The sequence below is a fragment of the Rana temporaria genome, chromosome 5, assembly GCF_905171775.1.
Source record: "Rana temporaria chromosome 5, aRanTem1.1, whole genome shotgun sequence".
Lineage (NCBI taxonomy): Eukaryota > Metazoa > Chordata > Amphibia > Anura > Ranidae > Rana > Rana temporaria.
The window spans coordinates 179,918,640-179,925,595 of record NC_053493.1 but is presented as its reverse complement, the minus strand read 5'-3'; the positions used below and the strand labels follow the sequence as shown (position 1 = coordinate 179,925,595).

General features: G+C 55.4%; 1 protein-coding gene across 3 annotated transcripts in view; it reads right to left on the bottom strand.

Annotated features, from left to right (window-relative positions):
- Positions 1-2,845, bottom strand: part of CCDC127 (coiled-coil domain containing 127) — a 267,130-nt gene extending 264,285 nt beyond the window's left edge. For all 3 annotated transcript variants that reach the window (XM_040353432.1, XM_040353431.1, XM_040353430.1), the window contains exon 1: positions 2,705-2,845. The gene's annotated coding sequence lies outside the window, so the exon portion shown is untranslated. The remainder of the gene's footprint in view (positions 1-2,704) is intronic.
- Between the last annotated feature and the right edge of the window lie 4,111 nt (positions 2,846-6,956).

Here is a 6,956-nt window from a genome sequence, read left to right as displayed (position 1 = left end):
CCCCCCATTACATCAGAGGTTGCACAGTGGCCCCCCCCATTACATCAGAGGTTACATAGTGCCCCCCCCATTACATCAGAGGTTGCACAGTGGCCCCCCCCCATTACATCAGAGGTTGCACAGTGGCCCCCCCATTACATCAGAGGCTGCACAGAGGCCCCCCCCATTACATCAGAGGCCGCGCAGAGGCCCCCCCCCCCCATTACATCAGAGGCTGCGCAGAGGCCCCCCCCCCCCATTACATCAGAGGCTGCGCAGAGGCCCCCCCCCCATTACATCAGAGGCTGCGCAGAGGCCCCCCCCATTACATCAGAGGCTGCGCAGAGCCCCCCCCCCATTACATCAGAGGCTGCACAGAGGCCCCCCCATTACATCAGAGGCTGCACAGAGGCCCCCCCATTACATCAGAGGTTGCACAGTGCCCCCCCCTTACATCAGATGCTTGAGCAAACACATCTCTCCTCTCCCTCACCTCCTCTGCACCGCACAGTGACAAGCGAAGGGGGGGGGGAGCTTGGTGCCAGCTAAAGTCCAGCAGTCCCAGCTACATGATCAGACACAGCTATCCCTCCCCTCCTCTGCCCCGCGGAATGAGAAGCAAGGGGGGGGGGGGGGGCAACTGAAGCTTGGTGCTAGTGATGTCCAGCGGTCCCTGCTGCATGGGCAGACTCATCTCTCCTCTCCCCTCCTCTACACCGCAGATTGAAAAGGAGGGGTGAGGGGGGTGCTAGCGAAATTACAACAGACAACAGTTCCAGCAGCATGAGCTGCCCCATGGATTGAGATGCGCGGGGGTGCTAGCAGCGAGACATCTCACCGCTCCCTCCACTCTCCTCTGCAGCGGGGAAGAAGGGGGGGCAATGTCGCTATATATTGTGTACCTCTTCACTCCTTGTACGGCTACAGCGGGCGCCGGGCGGGGGATGTGGACACTGCTCTGCTGCAGCCTGCGGGAGTGCCGGGCGGGCGGAGGAGGTGGGAGCAATGAACAAGGTTGCGGCGCCCTCGTCCTTACCCACTCAATGGTAACATACTCAAGACCAACGGTGCAGTGCTCCTGACACTTTGGCGCCCCCTCCCCTCTGGCGCCTGGGTGCAGGGCACCCCATCTCGGATCGGCCCTGACGCTCTCTACGTTGCAGATAGAGAAAGGAGCTGTGTGTTAGTGGGCGTCCTGACTCTCCTGTATTCCAGGGGAGGGGGCGAGCACGACACTCAATACCAGGGAGAAAGCCTTGCATTACTGTGTGGAGTTACAGACAGGAGAACAGGAAGTGAGGATTTCTCAGAAGAAATAATGACATTTAAAAGCAAAATCGAAGGATAAGGTAAGTGGAGGACTGCACTAAGGTAAAGGAAGCTATTTAGGAAAAACATTTTTTACCTTTACAACCCCCTTAAAGTCATGACATCACAAAAAATGGCAGTAATTAACTGCTTGCCGACCAGCCGCTGTAGTTATACGACGGCAGGTCAGCTCTGCTGGGCGAGAGCACGTAGCTATACATCATCTCGCCGAGCAGCCAATAGGGGCACGCACGCAAGCCCCCGCTCGCCCCTGAAGTCGATGCGTGTGCCCGGCAGGGTGTGTGTAAATACACATTTTCCGGTCCTGTCAGGGGGAGAAATGCCTGATTGTCTGTTCATACAATGTATGAACAGCGATCAGTCATTTCCCCTAGTCAGTCCACCCCCCACACTTCAGTTAGAACACACCCAGGGAACATACTTAACCCCTTCCTTGCCCCCTAGTGTTAACCCCTTCCCTGCCAGAGGCATTTTTATAGTAATCAATGCATTTTTATAGCACTGATCGCTATAAAAATGGCAATGGTCCCAAAAATGTGTCAAAAATGTCCGAAGTGTCTGCCGTAATGTCGCAGTACCGATAAAAATCGCTGATCGCCGCCATTACTATTAAAAAAAAAAAAAATATTAATAAAAATGCCATAAAACTATTTGTAAACGCTATAACTTTTGCGCAAACCAATCAATAAACGCTTATTGCGATTTTTTTTAAGAAAAATATGTAGAAGAATACGTATCAGCCTAAACTGAGGAAAAAAAATGTTTTTTATATATTTTTGGGGGATATTTGTTATAGCAAAAAGTAAAAAATATAATCTTTTTTCAAAATTGTCGCTTTATTTTTGTTTATAGCTCAAAAACTAAAAACCGCAGAGGTGATCAAATACCACCAAAAGAAAGCTCTATTTGTGGAAAAGAAAATGACGCCTATTTTGTTTGGGAGCCACATCGCACAACCGCGCAATTGTCAGTTAAATCGACGCAGTGCCGAATCGCAAAAAGTGGCCTGGTCTTTGACCAGCAATTATGGCCTGGGGCTTAAGTGGTTAAGTGAGGTTTAAATACCCTGACAATGGGATAGATCAATAAATACAACACAGTACTGTACAGCGCAGTGCGCGGCTATCACACTATAAAATCAACATGCAACGCTGCAGTGTTTACTCTAAAGAGCCTCCGAGAATTTTGAATTTTTTTTGATACTGCAAGGCTGCATTCATTCTTATAAATGCCACTTTTAGATCACTGTTTAATGACCTTTGAATTCCAAAAACCATCGCACCATGCCTACTTATCTTAAAAACGGAACATCAAACACAAGCCAGTGTTGGCTACATCACGAAATCGCAAACTCCTAGAATCTAGATGGTAGCAACTCGTTCTAGTCACAGCTCACCTGCTTTTACAGCCTAAGAATGCTGCTGATACACACTGAGCAGACGTAACAAACTCAAAACAAGATCGGTAAGGATAGGGTAGCGGCTAGTTCCCATCCTCCAGATTAACCTTGTGATGTCACAGGAAACATGTGACCAGGAAACAGGGGGCGGGAACATGAAGTGAATAGGAGGTGCATGCAGAGCAAAGCGGAGCACATGTTATTATCCTGAAGGTGTCTCTCTCTCTCTCTCTCTCTCTCTCTCTCTCTCTCTCTCCTCTCTGTGTTTTGTGTGTGTGTCTCTCTCTCTCTCTCTCCCCCTTTTCTTTTTTTTTTTTCTCTCTCTCTCTCTCTCTCTCTCTCTCTCTCTCTCTCTCTCTCTCTCTCTCTCTCTCTCTCTCTCTCTCTCTCTCTCTCTCTCTCTCTCTCTCTCTCTCTCTCTCTCTCTCTCCCTAATTTTGCCGCCCCCATTAGCTCCACCCCTTTTGCCCTGCCCATGTATGCAGCGGGGGTGGAGTTTTAGTGGGTCACCTCTCCACCTATTTCCTCAGCCACCTGCGCCTCTGGAACCGGCCTGAAGACAAAGACTGGCAATACAGCACCCCTTTGCAATACAGTGCCTGCTTTACATCACAGACCTCTTTGCATCCAAGTTCCCCAATGTCATCAATTACCTCTTTCCCCCATTACATCAGTGTCCTCAGCCTCATTCCTTGAACCTCAGTCCCCTCCACAGCCCCTCTCCCTGCATACCAGTCCCCTCCACAGCCCCTCTCCCTGCATACCAGTCCCCTCCACAGCCCCTCTCCCTGTATACCAGTCCCCTCCACAGCCCCTCTCCCTGTATACCAGTCCCCTCCACAGCCCCTCTCCCTGTATACCAGTCTCCTCCACAGCCCCTCTCCCTGTATACCAGTCTCCTCCACAGCCCCTCTCCCTGTATACCAGTCTCCTCCACAGCCCCTCTCCCTGCATACCAGTCTCCTCCACAGCCCCTCTCCCTGCATACCATTCCCCTCCACAGCCCCTCTCCCTGCATACCATTCCCCTCCACAGCCCCTCTCCCTGTATACCAGTCTCCTCCACAGCCCCTCTCCCTTTATACCAGTCCCCTCCACAGCCCCTCTCCACAACTGCCCCCTCCCTGTATAACAGTCTCCTCCACACAGCTGCCCCCTCCCTGTATAACAGTCTCCTCCACACAGCTGCCCCCTCCCTGTATAATAGTCTCCTCCACACAGCTTCCCCCCTCCCTGTATAACAGTCTCCTCCACACAGCTGCCCCCTCCCTGTATAATATGTCTCCTCCACACAGCTGCCCCCTCCCTGTATAATATGTCTCCTCCACACAGCTGCCCCCTCCCTGTATAACAGTCTCCTCCACACAGCTGCCCCCTCCCTGTATAATAGTCTCCTCCACACAGCTTCCCCCCTCCCTGTATAACAGTCTCCTCCACACAGCTGCCCCCTCCCTGTATAATATGTCTCCTCCACACAGCTGCCCCCTCCCTGTATAATATGTCTCCTCCACACAGCTGTCCCCTCCCTGTATAATATGTCTCCTCCACACAGCTGCCCCCTCCCTGTATAATATGTCTCCTCCACACAGCTGCCCCCTCCCTGTATAATATGTCTCCTCCACACAGCTGCCCCCTCCCTGTATAATATGTCTCCTCCACACAGCTGCCCCCTCCCTGTATAATATGTCTCCTCCACACAGCTGCCCCCTCCCTGTATAACAGTCTCCTCCACACAGCTCCCCCCTCCTTGTATAATATGTCTCCTCCACACAGCTGCCCCCTCCCTGTATAATATGTCTCCTCCACACAGCTGCCCCCTCCCTGTATAATATGTCTCCTCCACACAGCTCCCCCCTCCCTGTATAATATGTCTCCTCCACACAGCTCCCCCCTCCCTGTATAATATGTCTCCTCCACACAGCTCCCCCCTCCCTGTATAATATGTCTCCTCCACACAGCTCCCCCCTCCCTGTATAATAGTCTCCTCCACAGCTCCCCCCTTACCTCACACAGCAGGTAGAAGACAGAGCATGGCATGTCCGAGCAGTGGGCGGGAGATGTTCAACTCTCCATTTAACAGAGATGATTTGTTGCTAGGACCGCCCCTAGCAACCAATCACAGGCTTTTTAACTTAAAAAGTTTGACAAGCTCCTGCCTTCTGCTCGGACATTCATTGTGTCTTCTCTACCTGCTGGATGAGAGCGGCGGCGGGGGAAGGAGGAATCACACAGGAGAGGAGAGAACACCCAGGCAGGCTGTTCTACAGGTTCACTGTCCCCTGCACATGAACCCCCCCTCACCCTCTTCAGCAGTGATACTCTGCAGCAAGCGCTGGACCTAGCAGTGCTGGGAGCGCAGTTTGCACAGAAACACCTCACTCCTCACCGTCGCATGTTGCCAGCATGGCGCTCCCTACTGATGTGCGCTCTAGGCCATCGCCTAACTTGCCTATTGGTAGCGCCGGCCCTGTGTATACCCTCTCTCTCCCTGTATACCTCTCTCTCTCTGTATACCCCTCTCTCTCTCTCTCTATACCCCTCTCTCTATACCCCTCTCTCTATACCCCTCTCTCTCTCTCTGTATACCTCTCTCTCTGTATACCTCTCTCCGGACTGGGACAAAAAATAGGCATTTTTGATTGAGCAGCCCATGACATGCTAACCGGCACCTCCGGCTGAGAACATGCGGGGAGGTGGAGAGCACTGGTGGGTGGTTGAGAGCACTGGGGGGTGGCAGAGAGCATGGAGGGAGTTGGAGAGCACTGGGGGGGGGGGGCAGAGAGCATGGGGGTGGTGGAGAACACTGGAGGGGGGTGGCAGAGAGCACTAGGGGGGTGGCAGAGAGCACTAGGGGGGTGGCAGAGAGCCCTGGGGGGTGGCAGAGAGCACTGGGGGGTGGCAGAGAGCACTGGTGGGGAGGGTGAAAGCACTGGGGGTGTGGCAGAGAGCACTGGGGGGTGGCGTGGCAGAAAGCACTGGGGGAGGTGGAGATCACTGGGGGGAAGGTTGAGAGCACTGGAGGGGAGGTTGAGAGCACTGGAGGGGGAGGTTGAGAGCACTGGAGGGGGGTGGCAAAGAGCACTGGGGGGGGGTGACAGAGAGCACTGGGAGAGGTTGAGAGCCCTGGGGGGTGGCGGAGAGCCCTGGGGGGTGGCGGAGAGCCCTGGGGGGAGGTTGAGAGCCCTGGGGGGTGGAAGAGAGCACTGGGGGGTGGCAAAGAGAACTAGAGGGTAGCAGAGAGCACTGGGGGGGGTAGAAGAGAGCACTGGGGGGGGGGTAGAAGAGAGCACTGGGGGGAAGTTGAGAGCACTGGAGGGGAGGTTGAGAGCACTGGAGGATGGCAGAGAGCCCTGGGGGGTGGCAGAGAGCACTGCGGGGGGTGGCAGAGAGCACTGGGGGGTGGCGGAGAGCACTGGGGTGGTAGCGGAGAGCATGGAGGGAGGTGTAGAGCCCTGGGGGGGTGGCAGAGTGCACTGGGGGGTGGCAGAGAGCACTGGGGGTGGCAGAGAGCACTGGGGGGTGGCAGATAGCATGGAGGGAGTTGGAGAGCACTGGGGGTGTCATGGGGGTGGTGGATAACACTGGAGGGGGTGGCAAAGAGCACTAGGGGGTGGCAGAGAGCATGGGGGTGGCAGAGAGCACTGGGGGGTGGCGGAAAAGAGCCCTAGGGGGTGGCAAAGAGCCCTGGGGGGAGGTTGAGAACACTGGGGGGGTGGCAGAGAGCCCTGGGGGGTGGCGGAGAGCCCTGGGGGAGGTTGAGAGCCCTGGGGGGTGGCAAAGAGAACTGGAGGGTAGCAGAGAGCACTGGGGGGGGGGGGGGAGTTGAGAGCACTGGAGGGGAGGTTGAGAGCCCTGGGGGGTGGAAGAGAGCACTGGGGGGTGGCAAAGAGAACTGGAGGGTAGCAGAGAGCACTGGGGGGGTAGAAGAGAGCACTGGGGGGGGTAGAAGAGAGCACTGGGGGGGAGGTTGAGAGCACTGGAGGGGAGGTTGAGAGCACTGGAGGATGGCAGAGAGCCCTGGGGGGTGGCAGAGAGCACTGCGGGGGGTGGCAGAGAGCACTGGGGGGTGGCGGAGAGCACTGGGGTGGTAGCGGAGAGCATGGAGGGAGGTGTAGAGCCCTGGGGGGGTGGCAGAGAGCACTGGGGGGTGACAGAGAGCACTGGGGGTGGCGTAAAAGAGCCCTGGGGGGAGGTTGAGAGCCCTGGGGGTGGCAGAGAGCACTGGGGGGTAGCAGAGAGCACTGGGGGGG